The sequence below is a fragment of the Mustelus asterias genome, chromosome 8 (genome assembly GCF_964213995.1).
Source record: "Mustelus asterias chromosome 8, sMusAst1.hap1.1, whole genome shotgun sequence".
NCBI lineage: Eukaryota > Metazoa > Chordata > Chondrichthyes > Carcharhiniformes > Triakidae > Mustelus > Mustelus asterias.
In genome coordinates, this window is record NC_135808.1 from 122,637,421 (window position 1) to 122,661,839 (window position 24,419).

General features: G+C 40.2%; 1 protein-coding gene across 1 annotated transcript in view; it reads left to right on the top strand.

Annotated features, from left to right (window-relative positions):
- The window catches only part of LOC144497779 (zinc finger protein 644-like), a 126,170-nt gene that overhangs the window by 51,173 nt on the left and 50,578 nt on the right, over window positions 1–24,419 (top strand). Inside the window, exon 2 of the mRNA XM_078219216.1 lies at window positions 14,500–14,615. The gene's annotated coding sequence lies outside the window, so the exon portion shown is untranslated. The remainder of the gene's footprint in view (window positions 1–14,499; window positions 14,616–24,419) is intronic.

Consider the following 24,419-nt stretch of genomic DNA (forward strand, 5'->3'; position numbering starts at 1 on the left):
CTGCAATGTTGATGTTTCTGGATTAACCTTCTATAAATTAACTGATATGGAATTTAAAACTATTTTGGGAGCATTTTGCAGAAACTGCCATTGAATTGACACAGGTTGCTGGTATGGGTCATTGGTTCCAGGTAGCTAACTTTATTTGTTTCATGTTATGAAGAGAAGGATGAAGTAGCAAAAAGATGGGCAGAATATTTAAGTGAATTGAGAGTCCTGAATATAGAGGCAAATTAAGGACCAAACATTTATATCAGAGATGAATAATGTTTTGAAATCGAACACAGGAAAAGCTGCCGGTATAGATGAAGGAACAACAGAACATCTAAAAGCCCTTGGGAAAACAAAATTGGAAGTGATAACAGAAATTTGTGATCAAATATATACCAAAGGATACATAAGAACATAAGAAATAGGAGTAGGCCATCTAGCCCCTCGAGCCTGCCCCGCCATTCAATAAGATCATGGCTGATCTGACGTGGATCAGTACCACTTACCCGCCTGATCCCCATAACCCTTAATTCCCTTACCGATCAGGAATCCATCCATCCGCGCTTTAAACATATTCAGCGAGGTAGCCTCCACCACCTCAGTGGGCAGAGAATTCCAGAGATTCACCACCCTCTGGGAGAAGAAGTTCCTCCTCAACTCTGTCTTAAACCGACCCCCCTTTATTTTGAGGCTGTGTCCTCTAGTTTTAACTTCCTTACTAAGTGGAAAGAATCTCTCCGCCTCCACCCTATCCAGCCCCCGCATTATCTTATAAGTCTCCATAAGATCCCCCCTCATCCTTCTAAACTCCAACGAGTACAAACCCAATCTCCTCAGCCTCTCCTCATAATCCAAACCCCTCATCTCCGGTATCAACCTGGTGAACCTTCTCTGCACTCCCTCCAATGCCAATATATCCTTCCTCATATAAGGGGACCAATACTGCACACAGTATTCCAGCTGCGGCCTCACCAATGCCCTGTACAGGTGCATCAAGACATCCCTGCTTTTATATTCTATCCCCTTCGCAATATAGGCCAACATCCCATTTGCCTTCTTGATCACCTGTTGTCCCTGCAGACTGGGCTTTTGCGTCTCATGCACAAGGACCCCCAGGTCCCTTTGCACGGTAGCATGTTTTAATTTGTTTCCATTGAGATAATAATCCCATTTGTTATTATTTCCTCCAAAGTGTATAACCTCGCATTTCTCAACGTTATACTCCATTTGCCATATCCTCGCCCACTCACTCAGCCTGTCCAAATCTCTCTGCAGATCTTCTCCGTCCTCCACACGATTCACTTTTCCACTTATCTTTGTGTCGTCTGCAAACTTCGTTACCCTACACTCCGTCCCCTCCTCCAGATCATCTATATAAATGGTAAACAGTTGCGGCCCGAGTACCGATCCCTGCGGCACGCCACTAGTTACCTTCCTCCAACCGGAAAAACACCCATTTATTCCGACTCTTTGCTTCCTGTCGGATAGCCAGTCCCCAATCCACTTTAACACACTACCCCCAACTCCGTGTGCCCTAATCTTCTTCAGCAGCCTTTTATGGGGCACCTTATCAAACGCCTTTTGGAAATCCAAAAACACCGCATCCACCGGTTCTCCTCCATCAACCGCCCTAGTCACATCTTCATAAAAATCCAACATGTTCGTCAAGCACGACTTTCCCCTCATGAATCCATGCTGCGTCTGATTGATCGAACCATTTCTATCCAGATGCCCTGCTATCTCCTCTTTAATAATGGATTCCAGCATTTTCCCTACTACAGACGTTAAGCTGACCGGCCTATAGTTACCCGCCTTTTGTCTCCTTCCTTTTTTAAACAGCGGCGTAACATTAGCCGTTTTCCAATCAACCGGCACTACCTCAGAATGCAACGAGTTTTGATAAATAATCACTAACGCATCCACTATTACCTCTGACATTTCTTTCAATACCCTGGGATGCATTCCATCCGGACCCGGGGACTTGTCCACCTTCAGTCCCATTAGTCTACCCAGCACTGCCTCTCTGGTAACATTAATTGTATTAAGTATTTCTCCTGCTGCCAACCCTCTATCGTTAATATTTGGCAAACTATTTGTGTCCTCCACCGTGAAGACCGACACAAAAAACTTATTTAAAGACTCAGCCATATCCTCATTTCCCACTATTAACTCCCCCCTCTCGTCCTCCAAGGGTCCAACATTCACTCTAGCCACTCTATTCCTTTTTATATATTTATAAAAAACTTTTACTATCATTTTTTATATTAATTGCTAGCCTAGCTTCATAGTCTATCCTTCCTTTCTTTATCGCTTTCTTAGTCTCTCTTTGTTGTTTCTTAAATTTTTCCCAATCACTTGTTTCTCCACTATTTTTGGCCACTCTGTACGCAGCTGTTTTTATTTTAATACTCTCCTTTATTTCCTTCGTTATCCACGGCTGGTTCTCCCTTTTCTTACAATCCTTGTTTTTTGCTGGAATATATTTTTGCTGAGAACTGAAAAGGATCTCCTTAAAAATCCTCCACTGTTCCTCAGCTATCCTACCTGCCAGCCTGCTCTCCCAGTCTACCTTAGCCAATTCATCCCTCATCCTATCATATTTCCCTCTGTTCAAACAGAGGACACTGGTTTGGGACCAAACTTTCTCCTCTTCCATCTGAATCAGAAATTCGACCATATTGTGGTCACTAGACCCAAGAGGGTCCTTCACAATAAGATCCTTAATTCTACCTACCTCGTTACACAATACCAGATCCAAAATAGCTCGTTCCCTCGTCGGTTCCGTAACATGCTGTTCAAGGAAACTATCCCGACAGCATTCTAAGAACTCTTCCTCCATTCCACCCTTACCGACTTGAGTCTGCCAGTCAATGTGCATGTTGAAGTCCCCCATGATTATTGCCGTTCTGTTTTTACACGCATCCCTTATCTGCTTGTTTATAGCCCTCCCTACCTCAACATTATTATTTGGGGGCCTATATACCACACCTACTAGTGTCTTTCTCCCTCTACTATTCCTCATCTCTACCCATGACGATTCCACGTTTTGTTCCTCAGAGCCTATGTCATCCCTCAGTACTACCCTGATATTATCTCTTATTAATAGCGCGACCCCACCACCTTTTCCTTCCTGTCTATTCTTCCTAAACGCCTGATACCCCTGGATATTCATCTCCCAGTCCTGGTCACCTTTCAGCCACGTTTCTGTAATGGCCACTAGATCGTACCCACTTGTGCTGATTTGCACCATCAACTCATTTACCTTGTTCCGAATGCTTCGTGCAGATGTGGATGTCCGGGAGGCCAGATGCCTCCAGGACCTCCCACATCCTACACTGGGAACAACACACTGGTTTCACACTCATACTGGACACTTTATGTCAAATAAGACAGTGAAAAGTTAATAAGAATGTAAGGAAACAAAAACTCACCCCTGCTCGTCCAAGCCCTGTGAGCCAAAGCCCTGACAGCTCACTCAACTTCCCACTCACTCTGCTGCCCGCTACGATGCTGCCCGCTGTATACTTTGGTGCGCTTTTAAACCCTCCAAAAACTTCCCCAGGCCCCTCCTGGCCCTACTTCCGGTTTTGAAAAAAACCTCCGATTTTAAACCCAAAATTAACTGAAAAAATAAATAATTAATTAAAGTCAGAAAACCACCTCTCTTACCCTCAGCCTGCTCCTGGGAACAATGATACATTCCAAGTGACTTTGAAACATTCATTATTTTACCGAAGAAACTTAAAAGTAATTTAGTACTAAAATCATAGAATCCCTACAGTGCAGAAGGAGGCCATTTGGCCCATTGAGTCTGCACCAACTCTTTCTGACAGTGTCTTAATCAGGCCCTCTCCCCGGCCCTATACCTATAACTGCACACATTAATCAAGGTCAATCCACCTAACCTACACATCTTTGGACTGAGGGGAAACTGGAGCACCCGGAGGAAACCCACACAGGCACGGGAAGAACATGCAAACTCCACATAGTCAGTCACCCGAGGCTGGAATTGAACTCGGGTGCCTGGTGCTGTGAGGCAGCAGTGCTAACCTCTCTTCCACCAGGGTTAGCACTTACGAGCTTAACAAGTCATCTCATTAAACTGATCTTGAAAATCATAATAAATAATAACATATTTGAAGCAAATTGGTAAAAGTCTGGATTTAAACCGGGAGTAGGAACAATAAAGGGAATATTTAACCTAAGAACAATATTCAATACATACCTAGAGATAATAGGCAATGAAAACATGTTTATCAACGAAAACTAATAGACTTAAATGTAACATTGATAGTAAAGCTGCAAGATTTATCCAGAGCCTATATTGGGACCAAATCAGGCTAGAAGATGGACAATCAGACATAACTCAAGTGAAGAGAGGAATATGACTATGCTGTATACTATAGCCAAAATGATGCAATCTGCAAATAACAAATATTCAGGAAATTAGATGCACTTCCAGGACAGAAATTAGAGGCAAAAACTTGTGTAATGCTGATGATGCAGCACTACTTGTAGAATCATAGATCAAGTAAATTTGAGAAGTTTAGAATATGGATTGAGTATGAACATTAAAAGATAAAAACAATGGAAGTTATGAGGAATACATTAGAAGAGACTAAAGTGAAGATTTAAAGTGGATTGTGTCACACTGGAACAAGTAGATAAGCTTTTCTATTTACAAAATATAACAAGATGGTGGATGCAATGCTCAAATTAGATGGATGGAGATAGCCAAAAGTAAGTTTGTGAAGCTAAAGGCTGTGTTAGCAAGTAAATTCATTCTTGTAACTAGTTTTTAAAAAAAAACTCGTACTACATTCAATCCACTTGCCAATATGCTTCAAAAACTTGGACAATATGTAAAGGTCTGTGGAAGAAAATAGAAAGCAAAACAAAATGCTAAAAATTTCATATACGCACCATAAGACAAATGAAGAGGTGCTTGAAATTTCAATAACAAATTTCTCAATGACTTCCAGAAAAGAGAGTGTCAGTATAATCAGCTTATTGATGAGAATGCAAAAGCAATAAGGAATTCCTCGAGTGGGAAAAGTGGAGGGAAGCAGAACGAGGGGTATTTGGATGATGGACAGCGCAGAGGAGTTAGGTGGATGTGTGAGAATGGTGCAAGACAGAAGAGTATGACACACACCATGACAGCAGATCTCCTGGTAGGAGTAGCTACAAGCAGCAGTATACAGCAGTTGATTGCGTGACATTTTGCACAGATGTCATGTCCGCTTAAGTGCATCACTTTATGAAAGTGACAATTATTATCCATTCTTGCTGCCTGTTCTTTATCCTAGTATAATTGATTGATAGCTGTAATTTGCATATATAACAAGTGTGGCTTAGATCTTGGGTTGATCCTAGACCAAATCATGTCTCAGTGGATAGCATAAATATCTCTGGACACAGAATTGCTGTCCAAATTGCAGTAACGTCAACCTGAACTCCACTGCTCTCTCCCTAATTCTTATGTCCCTTCATCAATGCTTTCTACCACTGTGACTAACTTCCAATCCTCTAATGTCTTTTAACTTTGCAGATAAACCAGACTGCTTTTTATGCTGCATGAGACATCCTGTCATTTTGAGCTGACATAATTCAGAGTATTACAATTTTCTTCTTCCCAATTTGTTCAGTGGTTGAGGGATGAAGTTGAATTCTGCTATTATTTTGACAGTCTCGGTGTAATGTCACAACTTAAAATCATTACGCTTTCCATACAAAAAGAGTATGCATTGTGTATTTCACTTTGTATTTTCTTTATAGAAATAAAGACATTAGTTGATCTTCAGCATGAATGTATGACTGATAGAATTCCAGTACACTTTTAGTGATAGACACTTGGATCATGGCATGACAAAATTGTTTGCCATAACAAAATCCACTATTCTCGCTATTTAGTTAATTTTCCAGATCAATCTTTAACTTTTTATTCAAACTGATGTTGATCCTTTTTAAAAAATATATAATTTTGACATTTGTTGGTTTCAGCAAAACATTATGGCATAAATTAGCTATTAAGTTACTTGATGGACCAGATTTTGTTGTGAGCGGTGAACAGCACCAGGTGTTTGTTAGACTTGCACTTGCCTGTAAACTTTGTGGGTTTTACACAACATGTTGCTGTCAGCAGAGCACTGAAATGGCGCAGTGCCAGCCACAGGGCATCTGAAACTTGTGAACTGGGTTAGCAGCTGTGTATTTCTTTAGTAATTCTTCATTCAGATTAATGAGCAGTGCAGAGTCTAAACCAGGAAGTGCAAATCAGAAAGGTAAAGACAGAAAAGTCAAACATTTTAACAATATAATTTAACAGAAAAAATCTCCGACACTAATTAAATTCTAAAAATATGAAATGCTGCACTTGCATACAAGTAAATAAATATTACAGCATAGAAATAGGCTATTTGACCCAATAGTTCCATGCCAGTGATGTGTATCACATGAGGTTCTTTCCTCATCTACTCCTTTCTACCGTTGAGCATTCTCTTAAATACATCTAATGTTATTTACTTTAACCACTGTGTTCCACATTCTAACCACACTTTCAAAGAAATTTCTCCTGATTTCCATATTGGATTTACTTGTGACTAACTTCTGTTTATGTCCCCTTGTTTTGGACTCCCCAATAAGTGGACATGTTTTCTGATTTAAGAGTGAAGTAAATCTAAATAAGTGACTTTATTACAACAAAATGATCAAGTCCCCAGTGAGACTTGACAGGCTTGAAATTGGAGTATTATTAAAGTTCATTTTCAATGGCAGTGAGATTGTTTGGTCGTAATTAAGACTTGCCACGCTATTAAACAGTACTTAGACTGGAATTACTTGAATTAATTTTTTCGTGGTGAATTTAGTCCGTATCTATGACAACACTACAGGAACTTCATGCAGTTCAATCAGGTGAGCCAGCAAATTTTGAGTTTAACAATGCTTGCTGAAAATTGCCATCCAATTTACTTAACAGTGAATACTGTTAATCTCTCCTTTTATTTTCACAGCAAAATCTAGCCCAATCTTTTATTTTGCATCTTTCCTCCTAAAACATTCTGGAGAATTATAATTAGGTTTGCACTGACAACTGGCTTAGACTAATTCTGTGCAATTGCATTTGTTATAGGGATCTGGGATTAGTAAGAGGTCATGAAGCCCCTTGAGCCTGTTCTACCATTCAAACCAGTCCATGGCTGATCTCTGACCTAAATACATATCTGCTTTTTCCCCTTTTCCCAAATACCATTTTGAAAAAAACAAAAAATCACCATTTTCCAAATCAAATTAACAATTGACAGCATCAACTGTCAGTTACAAAAGAGAATTTCAAACTTCTACCCCCTTTTACATGTAGCTCGACATAGGAAGAAGAACTAGGAGCAGGAGTAGGTAATTCAGCCCATCGAGCCTGCTCCACCATTCAATAAGGTCATGGCTGATTTGATCTCTGCCTCAATTCCACTTTTCTGCCTGTTCTCCATAACCCTTTAACCCATTACTAATTAAACACCTGTCTATCTCCTCAAATTTCCACTCATGTCCTGGCACCCCCGGAATTCTGAGGTAGTGAATTCCACACAACCCTTGAGCAAAGGAGTTTCTCCTCATCCCTGTTTTAAATCTGCTGCCCCTAATCCTAAAACTATGCTCTCTTATTCTAGATTTCCTCACAAGAGGAAGCATCCGCTCTACATTTACTTTGTCAATACTTTTTATCATCGTGTATACCTCAATTAGACCTCCTCATTCTTCTAAACACTCAAGAGGATAGGCCTAAATTGGGTGGGATGCTCAGTCGGAGAGTTGGTTCAGACTCCGGCCAAAAGGCCTCCTCCTGCACTTTAGGGATTCTATGATCTAGAGGAGCAGACAGTCGGGTCAAATGACCTCCCACTGCCCGGACCTGTTAACGGTCACATTGGCGAGGTTCAGGAGCAGACTAATAAAGAAGTCCTAAAGTCTCTCAATATAGTCGGAATATACCAACTAAGCAAATACTAATCAACAGCCCCTTTAAGGGATATCAACAGAAAGCAATCAAAAAATTCTCTTTCCCTTTATTCTGTTGCATAACTAAATAAACTAATTGACAGCCCCTTAAAGGGGATACTGTAACTAAAACAACACATGAAGGGAAACTTATCAAAGTAAAATCAAGGTCCCAGGTCTGATGATGCACTCCAGTCCTTGCAGCTCTCACCAGTTGTGGAAGATCTCCAGCATAACGGCTGACACCGCACGCTCCCTCCCGCCCTCTATGTACCCATAGAAAAAGAAACAGACGGGTTGATCACGTCTCTCCTTACATGCTCTTTGAAAACCAATAAAATAAACAAATGAACTAGTAAATAAACTAGCAAAGTCTGAAAGGGGCACTGTAACAAGAAGAGGAAACTTCCCAAATTAAATTAAAACCATGTTTGGGGAGTTGCTGATGCACACAAGCCCCTGCAGTGTTCATTGGTTGCTGAAGATCTCAAATATACTGAAGGACATCACATCTGCAGATCTGTCCTTGTACTCTTTTGAGAACCAGTAAAGATAAACTAATGAACAAATTAACTAATTATCCCTTTAAAAGGGCAAGCCTTTCCTTATATGTTCATGGTACTTGATCAATGCCCTTCACCTGCATCCTTAACTGTAATAATGCAATTAACATACCATTGACACCTAAGCTCTTTGGAATTCATTTTCGAAACCTTTCTATCTCTTTCCTCCTCCAAAAACGGCCACCTAACCAGTCATCTGCTCTAATATTTCTTTATGGCTCAGTGTCAAATTTTGCTCCTGTGAAGCACCACCGTAGGATGTTTTATTCTGCTAAATAAATACAAGGTAATTGTTCTTCTCCCCCTCCAATGCCCTGGTTTTAAATTTTAAGATGTGTTCACCATAGACTCTGTAATCAGTGGAAATAGTTTCTCTCTATCTACTCTATTAGTGCCACTTAATATCTTAATCTTTTGTAATTTGTTCCTGCAATGTAACCGTTGGAGCCTGGGTACCAGTTGAGAAAATTTCAACTGGACTCCCTCCAAGGCCAGGATGAAATATTAAATCTATTAAATGTATTGGTGCACAGCAGTTTGATAATCCTGTATGAAACTGAAATGATGTAAGCCAAAACCTTGTTACTAAAATCACAACACAAGACTATTGTGTTAATACTAAGGGATGACATTCCATCACAACTGTTTATAGTAAAGATTCTACATTTGGGTTTTCACTGGTTTATTTGTGTTCACTTTTCCTCTAAATTTAGACAAGACAGAAATGTCATGCCGTGGTCTTCATTTGATTTCAGATATTTTTAAGTTTGCGCTATTTTGAGTATAATTAAGGCCATTTTATAAACTTTAATTCTGTGAAATTTTATTTGGTTTGGGTCATCACAATCCAGTTGGCCAGATAAAAGGAGAATTGCTATAAAGTGACATATTGGGGTTTCAAATTAAGTACTAAAATCGGCAAGAATTCTTTACATCCCTGGACAGCTGAGAGTTTAAGCTTCCAGTCAGTGTACTGCCTATGCTTGACTATTTCATCTAATTCTGCTTCTTATGCTAGGACTTCTGTGTTCCTTGAAATGCTCATATGGACCAGAATTAAGTAATCATGTTTGGTTTGAAGTTGTTTGTGCTTGATTTGTCTATCCAATTTGCACTTTCTAATAAGTATGTAAAATTGCCAAAATCATATGAGGGATCACCGGTTTCTAAGTCGTTCTCTGAAGATGGTAAAGTTGCCGCAGTCCTAGGTGACTATAGGCTGCTTTCATTTTTGAGGGGAGCAGCTGACTAGTGGTGGTTTAAACCAAGGATCACCACACCTCCGTCAAGGGGCAAGGTTGAAAAGGTGGGCCTTCGTGAATAACCTCAGCCATTATCGCTCTGCTCCTCCCTCTATGACTGGACCCTAGACTTCCTAACTCACAGACTGCAATCTGTAAGGATAGGTAACGACGCTTCCTCCATAATTATCTTCAACACTGGTGCCCTGCAAGGCTGTGTCCTCAGCCCCTTACTATACTCCTTATACACTTATGACTGTGTGGCCAAATTCCACTCCAACTCCATTTTCAAGTTTGTTGATGACACCACCGTAGTGGGTCGGATCTCAAACAATGACAAGGTGGAGTACAGGAAAGAGATGGAGAATCTCTCCCTCAATGTCAGTAAAATGAAGGAGCTAGTCATTGACTTCAGCAAACGTCATCGAGAACATGCCCATGTCTACATCAACAATGAAGTGGAAATGGTTGAAAGCTTCAGGTTTCTGGGTGTTCAGATCACCAGCAACCTGTCCTGGCCCCTCCACGCCAGTGCTATAGTTAAGAAAGCCATTGCCTCCACTTTCTCAGGAGGCTAAGGAAATTTGGCATTTCCACTACGACTTGCACCAATTTTTACAGATGCACAGAGAAAGCATCCTTTCCAGATGTATCACAGCTTGGTATGGCTCCTCCTCTGACCAAGACCACAAGAAACTACAAAGGGTTGTGAATGAAACCCAGTCCATCACGCGAACCACCCTCCCATCCATTGACACTGTCTACACTTCCCACTGCCTTGGGAAAGCAGCCTACATAATCAAGGGCCCACGCACCCCAGACATGCTCTCTTCCTTCGGGAAAAAGATACAAAAGTCTGAGAATGCTTACCAACTGACTTGAACAGCTTCTTTCCTGCTGCTGTCAGACTTTTGAATGGATCTACCATATATTAAGCTGATCTTTCTCTACATCCTATCAGTAACTGCAACACTATTCTGCACCTTCTCTCTCTACTCTCTGAACGATATGTTTTGATTGTATAACGCCCAAGAAACAATACCTTTCACTGTATCCCACCCAATACATATGACAAATCGAATCAAAGATTAAATCAAATTGAATCTGCACTTTTGACATCACTCTGCATCATAAACCAACCATCCAGTCAACTGAGCTAACAACTCCCCTTCTCTTTGAAGATGACTAACCAGCTAAAGGCTTTCTCTCATATCATCTGATTTAGTCCTTGTTAACCATACATCACACTACAATAGAAAGAAAGACTTGTATTTATATAGCGCCTTTCACAACTGGAAGATGTCTCAAAATGCTTTCCAGCCAATTAAATACTTTCTTGAAGTATAATTACTGTTGTAATGCAAGAACTACAACAGCCAACTTGTGCACAACACAGACAGTAATGTTATCAAAACTTGATTTTTTTTTTAGTGGTACTGCTTGAGTGATAAACGTTGGTCAGCTCGCCCCTGTTACTTTCCAAGGAGTGCTGCACTGTCAGAGCTGCCACCTTTCAAATAAGACCTTTAAATCAAGGCCCTTTCAGCTCTCTCTTGGTAATACTTGCTAAGACCTCCCTCTGTAGTCTCCCAGCAGGCAATTTCCACAGAGTTTTAGAGTTCCAGATTCCAACCATCCTCTGGAAGATTTTCCTCAAATCCCCTCAATCTCCTGCTCCTTACCTTAATACTTTGCTCTGGATATTGACCCATCTACTAAGGAGCAAAATTCCTTCCAATCTATCCTATCGCTGCCCCTCATTTTGTACACCTCGATCAGGTTCCCCCCCCCCCCCCCTCCCTCAACCTTCTCTGCTCCAAAGGAAACAGCCCCAGTCTAACCCAGCTTAGACAGCATTCTAGTGAATCTCCTCTGCACCCTCTCCAGTGCAATCACATCCTTCCTATATTGTGGCGACCAGTACTTCACACAGTACTCTAGCTGTGGCCTAACAACGTTTTATACAGCTCCATCATAACCTCCCTGCCCTTGTATTCTATGCCTAGGCTAATAAAGGCGAGTATCCATATGCTGTCTTAACCACCATATCCTGTTGCATTCGGGGATCTATGGACACTTATCCTCCCAAGCCTGAATCATGTCCCAGTTTTTTTCTGTATGTGGGCACAGATTATCTGTGGAGTTGTTGATGGAGCTGAATATGGTACAATCAGCAAACATTCCCACTCCTGATCTTGTGATGGAGTGAGGGTCATTGAAGCAGCTGAAAGCAATTGGACCTTGGACATTGCCCTAAGGAACTCCTGCAATTTGTCCTAGGGCTGAGATGATTAGCTTCCAACAGCCAAAACCACCATCATTTTGTGCCAGGGATGACTCCAACCATTGGAGAGTTTCCGTCCTTATTCCCATTGACTTCAGTTTTAGAAGGTCGCCCTTGATGCCACCTTCTGCCAATTTGCTGCCTTGATGTCAAGGGGAGTGATCTAATCTCAGTGATGGCTAGTTAAGATTTGTGAGGTACTTTACTCTTAATTTATTTCATGTCATGGTCCTAGAACTGATTCTGTCACATCTGCTGTGGTGGCTGACTGAACCTACCGCTTTCTGCCACTTATACCGTCAGTTGTACAAAATTACTGAATATGGTGTAATCCTCCAAGATAGCAGGCTCATTTGTGCCTGCTTAAGGAATTCTATCTACTTCTGGTGATTTCATCACTGAGACTAGTAATCTGCTTGATAGCAGATCTATGGATAACTATGAGGCCTGTGAGCGTGCAACAGCATTCTATCATGCCAAGCCAGAGAGTTTTCTAAGGTTGAGCCTGTTGCTTTATAGACCTGGAGACATGTGTTCAATCCAGGCCTTCGGTGACTGTGTGGAGTTTGGGTGCTTGGGTTTCCTCCCATGGTCCAAAGATGTGCAGGTTAGGTGGACTGACCATGCTAAATTCCCCATGGTGTTCCAAAGTGTCCGAAGTAGGTGAATTACCCATGGTACAATGTGCAGCGCTGGACCGGGGGGGGGGGGGGGGGGGGACTGGATAAGATGTTCTCTCAGAGACGGTGGTGCAGAATCGATGGGCTGAATGGTCTCCTGCACTGCAGGGATTCTAGGATTCTATGATTTTAATTCAGCTAGTTAATAGACGGATTGTGTCAGCCAGGCAGCATAGCAACTGTGGCCTCTGACAAAGGATCACGTTTTCAAGATCTTAGTCACTGAAAGTGAGTTTGGAAAGGCCTTTCCGGTGCATTAGTCCTTCAGCAAAAACTTCAAATCCATTATGGGAACTAATGAATAGGGAAAAACAACTGATCATAATGAATTACTGAATTGAAAAATCATGAGGGAGGGAGTTTTCAGAAGTGTTAGGTAAATAATAATGCAACTATTCCAGACTATGTATCTTTTTATTCTTTGCAAGTCTCGAATGTAGTAACATGATCTAGTTTCAGCCATGTGAAATTTGCTCTTTAAACTTCTGGGTAAAAGAGTGCCACATTTGGGGTGCAGAAGGACCACTTGCGGCATGAAAACCACATTCCTGGCCCCAGATTACCTATGAGCAATGCTACCAGAAATCTTCTAGTGTCATATTAGTGAGGATAAGTTACACTCAATCAAGAATATAACTTCAGAGCAAGCTGGGGAAGCAGAAAGTATAAACAAAAATGAGTAAGAAGTAATTTTAAACCAACATTGAGAAGAAATTCTTCATTCAGTGAGTTGTATCAGGTAGTGTGGTAGAGATAATCAAAATGAATGTATTAAAAATATGTTCCATGTTAGGATTGGAGAGCTGGAATACAATGGCATGAGCTTCAGTAGCCTTTCCTGTTCCCTGGCTGCTTGGTTGATGAGTTTCATATAGCTGAGTTTGTGGCTCCAGATAATTCATGCCTTCATTTTTGATGCGGAACCATATTGAATACATAAGTATCACAAAGCTGGTTGGCAAACAGAAGAGCTAATCTATGTCTATTTTAAATATTCCCAATATATTGACACTAGTCCTTCACTATCCAGGTTTGGTATTGCAGAGGAATCTTTCCACTTAATTAGTGTTTGCAAGTTTACAACAATGGGCACAGCATTGCTGTGAAGTAATTTATGCCATCCAAAACAAAATTTTAAGTTCACCATTTCAAACTCACCGATTAGCGGGTACATGATTTTGTTTTGCAGTGCATTGATTGCCATCAAAACTGCAAGGGAAACTTAAAACTTGACACGTTGATATGAATCCTTCGTCTGGTGTATTCCCACTGATAGCAACAGTTTGCTGTCTTTCTGCTTGTAAGCTGACTTTATTTTTCACAGTTGAAGTCCCAGATAGGATGTGGTACATTAAGTACTTGAGTACAACAATGCTTTTGGGACCATTATTATTATTATTCCAGTGCAGTCAGTATGCAAACAAATGTCTGCAGCATTACACACTGGATTTCTGCATAATATAGCAACAAACCATTCAAAACATCCACAGAACTTTGTTTCTAAGAGAACTAATCTATTAATTTTAAATTCTGAAGCTGATGTATCATTTTCTGACTTCAGGGCATGATTAAGAATTTTATGTATTCCTTGTTAAAGCAAAGTTCTATTAGCAATGTGAATCAGGTGGCAGAAGAAATGTTCCCAAAGCTGATGGTTCATGTGAAAATAGAAGTTTTACTGTGGGGAAAAAAGTTGTTACTCAAAGGTGAATTTAGTTGAAATGCTGTAAGATTTATCATTTTAGTTGCAGATAAATTCATTGGAATCAGGAAAAAGACAGCTTTGTGCATCTAGAGATTGTACACGATCGCAAGAGACTGGGAGACGGAAATAGCAAGGGAAAAAGAATTTAAAAGTAAAGTAAGAAATATAACACACTTTTTTTTCTTAAGTTTTCATCTTTTATTTTCAGTATGCCTGTATTTCTGACATTGAACATTTGTGAGAAGCTTGCTTACCATTATTTACCATGGTGTTTCATGCTTCTGTTCGTGTTTAATTCATTTTTATTTTTGTGAAAAATGTTGTTTTCAGAGTTGAATGTTGTTAATCACTTTGTGTTAGAATATTCAAGTGGAATACTTATCTGATACCCTTATGATACCGTAAGAGGATTTAATTGTTACATTGGGCTGAATTTTTTGGCCGCAGAATATTTTTGGCTGATGGGCCTATTTACTGATGCGTAACCTAGCTGTCAGAGCAACGTGCTTCTGGGTCATTTTTCTGGAAAGTGATCAATTAGTAAGCTGGCACAGGGTTTGCCATTCAGTTAGAGATGGTGGGTGTGTTGAGAGATGGAGGGAGAACCAGTCGGCTCACTCGCAGCTTTCACAGTAGCTGGAGTGCTACTGAGGTGAAAGCTTCAAAGGACGGCAGAACAAAATGGCTGTGAGAAAAGGCTGAAGGAGCTGGCAGCCATCTCTGCACTTGAGCACACTGGGTGCTGCTCTTGCAATGTCAAGCCTCTACCTGCAGATGTCCTTGGGTTTGCTGTTTGCTCCATTAAACAGTCAGATTGCAGCTTCTTTTCATGCTGCTCCAATCTCCCACTTTACAACTGCCTCCTTTTGTGTAGCCAAAGTTCTGACGCAGCATGGGGTCCTCGCGTGGCCCTTTAAATTTGCTGTTAATTGCCCATTTAGCTGATTTCCTGGCGCTTCTGGGCAGCTTGCTGCTACTGCACCAAAGCTGCCCCTGGGAAAAATGGGTGGAGACAGGAACAAATTTGGGAACTGGCATGATGCACTTTTCCCCAATTTTGCTTGCCCCCTGCCTTTAATTCCATATCCAATTTTTCCAATTACGACTAGACACTTGAAGCATTTAAAGCAGTTGAAAGGAATAAATTTGCAGGGCCAAGGGGACTGGGGAGCAAGGTGTGGGACTGACTGGATTGCTCCACCGGCAGCCTGCATGGACTAGATGGGTCGAATGATTACCTCCTGTGACATAAATGACACTATATATGACAGCATAGAAACAGGCTATTCAGGCCCACTGCTTGATCCTTACTCCACCCATCTAACCCGTTCAGTATGTTTTATTCTTTTTCCTTGATAAGCATCTGAGCCTGAATTACTCCTGGTAATAAGTCCCACATCTTACCCTTTGGGTAGCAATGGTTCTTCTGAATTTCTGGCTGGAATTATTGGGCCAGATTCTCCGACCTCATCTGCAGCTGGGATTCTCCAGTCCAGCTGTAGCGAGTGGGGATTTGCCTGAGCACCCAATTCTCCATTCTTGCTGTTAGCAGCGGCGGGGTGTGAACAGCCGGAGAATTGATGGTGTCTGGTCTTTTTAATGCTTTACAAGTGGAAACAAATCTCCACGTCCACCCCTTTCATTGTTTTAATTAACAGAATGACATTGTAACTTGTATATTTTGAATGCAATAGCATTTTTAAACATTTGTTAGAGATCGTCATAATATTGGTATGTATTGATTAGAGCAAAAAATGTACAGGGTTATGAAGATGTGTTCTGGTGCCTTAATATCTTGCTGTGTATTTGTGATTCCATATAATCTCTACAGTGCAGGAGGCGGCCATTCAGCCTATCGAGTCTGCATCAGGCTCCCTCCCCATAACGCCACACATTTATCATGGCAAATCCATCTAACATATTCATCTTGGGGCTCTAAGGGGCAATTTAGCGTGGCCAATCCACCTAACTTGCACATCTTTGGTTCACATTCACTTGAACTTACTTTGAGGTTCGGTGCTTTAGCTGCCTGTGGCATCTTTATATATTGTCTACAAATATAGTAAACTGAGATGGGGAGTGTTGGAGACAAGAAGATGACCTAGATAATTTCGCAAAGACAAGTAACTGGCAAATGTAGTTTGAGGGCAAGAAAACTCAAAGTTTATATGTTTGGGAAAATTGAACAAAAGCAGGAAGGTGATAAATCTACATAAGCTACTGTCGAAGTCACGGTTGAGAATAGTATGCACATCTCACTGCTGTTTGTAGGAATCTGCAGTTTGGCTGCTGTGCTTCCTACAAGAGTGACCACACTTCAAAAAGTACTTAATTCGCTGTAAAGCACTTTGGGACATCCTAATGTCATGAAAAGTACTATGTAAATACATGTGCTGAGGATGGTGATGGTTGCTATTTGCTGCATTTTATCAGGTGATATTTTGTAAATATGTCCTGTGAACTGTGCACTGGTTGACTTGTGTGTCGGCAGTAAGATGAAGGCTGAGTTTATTGTGCTACAACACTAGGGGGAGCACTTCCTGCACATGCGCAAATGCAGTGTCAGCCTGAGACTTTAAAGTGGGAGCTGGTTTCAAGTGAAGTTGTGCTTTCTGTGAATTTTTTTTTTGCAAGTTGGTGCCTTAACTGCCACATTCACAATTATGATGGACCTTATTTTCCAGCTTTATTTTCCAGCTTTATTTATGCTGAAGACATTTATTTAGGGAAAGGCTTGTAGATTATTAAGTAAAGCAATCCTATATTTTAAATAACTTGTTCTAGTCGTGAATGCAGGAAGCCTGAGAGTAATATTTTCCCAGAAACCTGTTAAACATTTTTTAAAATTTGAGATATTAAAAAAAATTAAGAGGAAAAATCACCATGCAATAGTTGGGCTGGAGATTCAGAACCGCACTATCTACCAACTGAACTAGCCATGCTGTGTAGGAACTCTCTCCCCAAAGCCTTTACAACTTGAATGACAGTTCAGTAACCATGAGGAGCCAGGTAAGTGTGTCTTGGTCCACAATATGGCTACTGATATAATGGCAGGTGTGAATATTTTGGCTTTGGTGCAGATCTTACTGGCATACTGATTTCATTTTGTACAAATTCAATCATAGACTATTTTATTTGTTTTATTTCAGAACCAACAAGCATAATTAATTTTTAAATCAACTTGCTGGCTGCCATGGGATTCATCACTTGGATTGCTTGCTACTTTTTTGGCTTCCTGTAGAATTTTGTTTAGTAAGAGTTTTGTCTTTCCATGTCCCTCTGTTGCATTTGACCTGATGAATTGATAGTAATAATCACACTGGTTGAGATTCCACATATACATTATGAATTATTTGGAGAAAGAGCCAAATAAATTTCAGAAATATGAGTAATAGAAGTCTGTACCAAGAATGTACTTTAAAGTTGAAGAGGGACTTGTAGCCTTAGATACTATGAGTTCAATAATGTGTGGAAGTTCCACTGGCTATTCTGGGTGTATAAAGGCACTGCTCAGTGCAATTCTTTCCTCCAAGAATGGAAAATTGCACCAAGCTGCACTGAAATATTCTGTGGTATTTAAATGTACCAAAGATTCATTTTTGGTAGGATAATTTTTAGGTCAGTCCAGCTATATGAAACTTTTGAGCCACTTTTTCTGACCTCTCGTGGCCTGTTCTACTCCTTTGCCGCTGATTTAGCATCTTTAAAAAGTACCTTTTTATCGAATCCTACAGTGCAGAAGGAGGCCATTTGAGCCCATCGAGTCTGCACCGACCACAATCCCATCCAGGCTCTATCCCCATAACCCCCACATATTTACCCTTCTAATCTCCTGATGCGAAGGGGGCAATTTAGCATGGCCAATCAACCTAAGCCGTACATCTTTGGACTGTGGGGGGAAAAAACCGGAGCACCCGGAGGATACCCACGCAGACACTGGCAAAATGTGCAAACTCCATACACAGTCACCCGAGGCCAGAATTGAACCGGGTCCCTGGCGCTGTGGCAACAATGCTAACCACTGTGCCGCCAGAAAATATTATAAAGAACAAAATGCGAAAACTAGTAATGGTAAAAAGCAAACCAAAGTAAATGGCATGGTGAAGAGGAAAAGATGGTTTCATGATCTTTCGCGAGTAGAGAATTCAGGCAACAAAATGCAAGAGTTTTGAAACAGTAATGTGCTTTTTTGGGTGAAATAGCTGTGTTCTTCGGTATTTGTCTAAATTTGCTGAGATTTTGTGAAGGTTGAGTTGTTTTCTACGTCAATCATCACGCAAACCAGCCTCCCATCCATTGACTCTGAAACACTTCCCGCTGCCTCGGCAAAGCAGCCAGCATAATTAAGGACCCCACGCACCCCGGACATTCTCTCGTCCACCTTCTGTTGGGAAAAAGATACAAACGTCTGATGTCACGTACCAACCGACTCAAGAACAGCTTCTTCCCTGCTGCTGTCAGACTTTTTGAATGAACTTATCTTGCATTAAGTTGATCTTTCTCTACACCCTAGCTATGACTATAACACTGCATTCTGCACTCTCTCGTTTCCTTCTCTATGAACGGTATGTTTTGTATAGCATGCAAGAAACAATACTTTTCACTGAATGTTAATACACGTGACAATAAATCAAATATGTTGAAGTCGTGGAAGGTTTGGACTCATGGTTGTTTTGGTGGCTTATTAGTAAACCGGTCAATCAAATTGTCTTTTGCAGACTTAAATACATATTCCTAAAGTTTGTGTTGTTACAAATTAAAATTCATCTTTAGCAATCCAATCTGCAATTCATTTAAATTATCTTCTGATTTGTGGAAATTCACCTGTTCAAAAAAATAGCTTCCAGAGGCCAAATCATACTTGCCTTGCATCAGGATAGCTTTTGAAAATGAACCACAAATCTCAAAACAGGTCTAAAGCTTATTTATTTGTGTCACAAGAAGGCTTACGTTAACACTGCAATGAAGTTACTGTGAAAATCCCCTAGTCGCCACACTCTGGCACCTGTTCGGGTACACTGAGGGAGAATTTAGCATGGCCAATGCACCAAATCAGCACATCTTTCAGACTGTGGGAGGAAACCAGAGCACCCGGAGGAAAGCCACGCAGACATGGGGGAAAAAGTGCAGACAGTCTCCCAAGCCAGGAATCGAACCCGGTCCCTGGTGCTATGAGGCAGCAGTACTAACCACTGTGGCACCATACTGCCCTTTTGTTTTCCTACAAAAAAGATCAGGCTGTAGGCAAATTGTTTAAAGGACGAGTTGAAGTTTTTGGAGTGAAATCATTTAATGTTACTTCAAGAGCCCTTGTTAACCTTTTGACTATTCTTGAATATTAAAAGTTTTTTAATATTACCTTGTTCAAATTATTCTGATTGCACCAATTTTGGAGAAAAATACTGAATAGAACTTAAATGTGATTGCTTTTTTTTTCTACTAGCAAATTAGTGAACATTCAGTTTGCTTTAGAGAAGGAGACTGGGTAGTTAATGTACTAACTTTTGTGCAAGTTAATAAGTGGTTTCGACAAATTCAGTTCAATTTCCCTGTAAATCTCCATGTAATATTGAACAACTCCTGTTCATTTGTTTAGTGTGTGTGGACTTTAATGCTTGAAATGTAACTTACAAAACACACACTTGATGCAATATTTCTATATTTAGTAGATCTCCTTTGATTGCTCAGACAACATCCAATTATAAAATCTCTTTCTTGACTTTATAAATATCACGTTGCTTTTTATGTCTCGGTCTTCCTCCTGTTTTGTCCTGTCTCCTCTGTGTGTCTTTTGATTTTCTGCTTCTTATTTTTCATTCTTGCTAAGGAAGGGCAGTTGGCAAGTAGAGAGTTAGGGTAAGGGTCAAAGCTGTTGAGAGCCGCAAGCTGCATTTCCAGTGGCTGGTGTGGGATGCTTATTGGATGTTGACAGGAACCATACATGGTCATGTAGTCAGCTAGCTAGTAAATGGTAGGGACCTAGTTAATGTTGTGGAAGGACTTTTGAGTGGTTTGTGCATGCGGAATAGAACAGACAAGCAGCAGACTTTGGATTGGGGAAATGACCTGGGCAAAATGGCAGTTGACCACATCCACCTCTGTCCAACTGAATCAGTCAAAAACGCTTTTTCTACTGTACAAAATGAGGCTTCCCTGAAGTATTGTTATAGGCTTTCCCATGTGCTTGGGCTGAACATTTTTGCCAAACCTGATTGTTGGTTGTTGGCAGATTCTGCTGTCTGCAGGTAAGATGGGGCAAAATTTCCCAGGAAACTTGTTCAGTCAGTTCAGCTACACTGTTTCCTTCCAGGGTTCCTTTAGTGTCTATCTGACTGTATTTGAAGAAAACCCAGTGATGAAATTTTGAAAAGATTTCCTGCTAAGAGAGAAAGAGACTGTGTGCAAGAGACTTGGGGCAGGAACAGAGGCTGATGGGCATGTAATTAATTTCCAGCTGCTGGTCAGTATGTGGACTTCCTGCAACTATTAAGCCAAGAGCCATGGAGGCTGGTTTGGGGGAAAAATGGTTGCGCTCTCCACTTGCCTGGATGAGTGCTGCCCCAACAACACTCACGAAGCTTGATACCATCCTGGATCAAGCAACCCAGTTACCTGACATTCCATCCATTTCCTGAAGCGTTCACTTTCTCTACTAACAATGCACAATGACACACAGTTCACTGCAGCAACTTGCCGAAGCTCCTTCTATAGCACCTTCCCAACCTGTGTACTCTACTATGTAGAAGAATACCATCAGACAACAGGGAACACCACAATTGGAAAGTTCCTCCTCTAAGTTGCAAACCACCCTGAATTGGAACTGTATTGTTGCTCCTTCACTGTTGTTGGTTCAAAATCCTGATAATCCCTCCCTAATGATATGGAGCGTATCGACACCAGATGGACTGCAATGGCTCAAGAATGGAGTCAGACACTTTAGGAACATTTAAGCGGTTATTGGATAGGCACATGGAGCACACCAGGATGATAGGGAGTGGGATAGCTTGATCTTGGTTTCAGATAAAGCTCGGCACAACATCGTGGGCCGAAGGGCCTGTTCTGTGCTGTACTGTTCTATGTTCTATGTGGCTCATAACCACTTTGTCCAAGGACAATCTGGGATGGACAATAAATGCTGGACTTTAGCAGCTGTGTTCACAACTCAAATTAATTTTTATAAAGTTACTTGGAACACCGGAGAACAGAACAAAATTGGCTATGTTTGCTGCTTGGGTTTCTATCCCGTGAAACCTGTGATTGAGGAAGCTTACTTTCATTTAGCATTGGATCACAAACACTCTTAAAAACTGATTACCATTTTCACTCCTCCTCATTGCCCCCAAAAGTACTACTAGCTAGAATGAGTAATGTATGGATTCGGACAGTAACCTCTGGATGAGAATTGAGCGATCTTAAAAGTCTTAAGTTAATATGCTGGTGTGTTTAGATTTATGGAGGTTGAATGGCGATTTGTAAGAAACAGTAAGTGCCGAGTAAAACTGCCAATATTGTCAGCATATTTATTGGAGGATATGCATTTTTTTGTATTTGCATATTTTTTTAAAAAGAGCTGAAACCAATTTGAATAACATTGTAAATGTCAGCTAATTAACTTGCATCAAAAGAATTATGTGTTCTAATGGCCACTAATTAACAGACATTTTCCACGAGAGTCCATTCCTGTAATTATTTACTCTTGCATTAATTCTAATCATTATGATTGTGCAGCAAAATTGTAAAGCCTGATTTTTATCAAATATTTATGGGGCAATGTTACTGTGTTTGTGGAGGGAGAAATGCGTAGTGTATAATTTTAATGCTATGAATACACTAGAGGGGAGGATAAATTGGGCATTACTGCTTCTGTAAGTACCACTTCAACTTTGCTTATGATAATGGTTGAGCAGGCTTTCTTCCACCCTGATTGCATTCTACCGGTGCATTGCTACCATTTTGCATTTATTATTTTGTTTTTTTGGTATTTTTTCATTTGACTGTTATGCTTTTAGGGCAACTTGGTTTTGCAAAAATAAAACAGTGCCAATTATGATGGACTTAATGTCCTGATTGTGTGCTGTAATATTCTGTGCTTCTGTTTCCTTGCACTAAGCTGGGCTATTGGCAAAAAATGCTGCAGGTCTTGTATATTCTTTCATTGATCATAACCATTATGACGAGAAAATCCAGAGAGAAAGGTGTCTGTTAGATGGAAACGATTTGCCTTCTGATGGTCAACTAAAAAGCAAATTTCTTCTGCATATACGATAGATCATATCGTAATTGTATCTTCTGTATAATTAAACAACAGGAACAGCATTGTATTAGAATACACATGGCCATGAGCGTTGCTTTTCGATTCCTGAAAAAGTAGCTATTGTCTGCCCTGTTCTTTGGGAAACAGCGATTTTAATGTCCTTCAAAGCCTGCATGCATTTGGTAATGGAATTTGTATCTCCGTGGGGCAATTTGAAGAACAAATTCTGGATGCAAAACAATTTAGACTAAAACAGAACAGCTAAAAAAGTTGATCATTTTACTTGTCCATTCTCCCAACCAAAGGAAGAACCTGGTAAGGACAAAGAAATATGAAAGGAATTTGTCATGACAAAACAACAGCTACAAAAAATTTTATTTGCCTGCTTTAAAATAACCAGATTATTCTGCATATCAAGACTAAGATCCCTTGCTATTCTGTTTGTAGAAACAGTAGATTTCCTGTCTTCTGAGGCCTCATTTGTTTTTTTGAACATGTTGAGGTGTTAAATATGGAATAAGAAATAAGAACTTGTCAAAGTCGCGAATACAGATGATGCACAACACATCCTAACATGGGCTCTCTCACCTAATCTTTTTGAGGAAAGATCCCCCAAATATGTTCTTGATCACCAAGTACTAATGTGCAAAACTCCAAAATTTTGATCTATATTTGCATCTCAACTGTTCCACACTGGCCTGCTTCCCTTTAAAAATGTTTCCTATCTTGCCCGAACAAGTCAGGGATAGTAGTCCTCTTGCAGTATTTGACCATATTATAACCAGTCCAAAAATGTGATATTTATTCATTTTGAAGAAGTTGATCCTTCTACTGCAGCTACTTTTATTGTAAATCAGTTCCATGTAACTGTACTTTGCAAAGAAAAATAGCTTATTTTAATCTCCCTTGCCCTGATTCATTTTAAACCTGTTTTCTCGTGCATACACAAGTCATATATATTTATATTAACAATACCTTTTCAACTTGCAGGAAATCTAGATTGTGCCTCCACTTAATCGTTTCTTCAAATAAACCAATTTCAATTTTGTAAATCTTGTATCAAAATTTTACAAGTTATTAATCACAGAATCTCCTCTAATGAAGATAGATAGGGAACCCAGAGTTGAAAGTGTTATGTGGACCTAACAGTGCACTTTATAACATTAAGATAACCATTTTAATTTGTAGTTCAACTCTAATCTAGTATTTGATATTGATTTATTTTACAACATGTTTAAGTTTATGATCAATAATCACAGACAACCTTTACTAGTGACCACCTTAGTTATCATGCACATGCAGTAACACCTTATATGAACCTACATTCAAATTAATGTATTATTTCTTAACCAACCTGCTTTAATTGCTTCTAAATGCTATTTATGTTGATCAACTAGCCGCAAAGTTTTGCATCATTGGCAAATTTCATAGTGGGTGCAGGAATTTCTATTTTTTCTATTTAAGATGGAAGTGAGCAATATAGGGTCTGTCATATTCTTCTGGAACTTTGTCTCACATTAACGTTCACCTCATGCGTTCTGTTGCTAAACCAGCTTTTAGTTTGGTTATGATGTAATTTTGTGCTGCTAACTTTTCGAAAAATCATGTCAAAATGCCGAAAATAATAGTGAATGTCCTAAACCAAAACGCTTTTTGGTAACCAAATTATGTTTATTTGTCCATTCAATGGAAAATGCTGGAAAATC